This window comes from Dermacentor andersoni, chromosome 1 (genome assembly GCF_023375885.2).
Source record: "Dermacentor andersoni chromosome 1, qqDerAnde1_hic_scaffold, whole genome shotgun sequence".
Classification (NCBI taxonomy): Eukaryota; Metazoa; Arthropoda; class Arachnida; order Ixodida; family Ixodidae; genus Dermacentor; species Dermacentor andersoni.
The window spans coordinates 120,323,744-120,324,278 of NC_092814.1; the positions used below are offsets into that span (position 1 = coordinate 120,323,744).

The window sequence follows — 535 nt, forward strand, 5'->3', positions numbered from 1 at the left end:
TATATATATATATATATATATATATATATATATATATATATATATATATATATATATATATATATAGTGTGTGTGTGTGAACGAGAAAAGGGGAACCGAGGGGCCTGATATGTAATAATTATATCGTAAGAAGCCAACAAACTGAGACACCGAGGACAATATGGGGGATATTAGTTGTACTTACTAATGGAATTATAGAAATGATAAATTACTGGAAATGAAAATGGACGAAAGAACAACTGGCCGCAGGTGGGGAACGATCCCACGTCTTCGCATTACGTGTGCGATGCTCTTACCAGTTGAGCTACCGCGGCGCCGTTTTCTCATCCATTTCCTGAAGTATTTATGTTTTATGTGTTATGTTAAAATATAAATACCCCAGAAAGTGGATGGGAAAATGGCGCCGCGGTAGCTCAGTTGGTAAGAGCATCGCACGCGTAATGCGAAGACGTAGGATCGTGGGACACATGCGCACACCAGCGCGATCATGTGTCAGAAAATTTCACACTTTAATTTGTGGTTCAAATCGTGAACT

General features: G+C 38.7%; 1 non-coding gene across 1 annotated transcript; it reads right to left on the bottom strand.

The window, feature by feature from the left end:
• Positions 1–241: 241 nt before the first annotated feature.
• TRNAT-CGU (transfer RNA threonine (anticodon CGU)) lies at positions 242–314 on the bottom strand. The gene has a single exon. It is a non-coding gene; the product is annotated as a tRNA-Thr (tRNA).
• Positions 315–535: the final 221 nt, after the last annotated feature.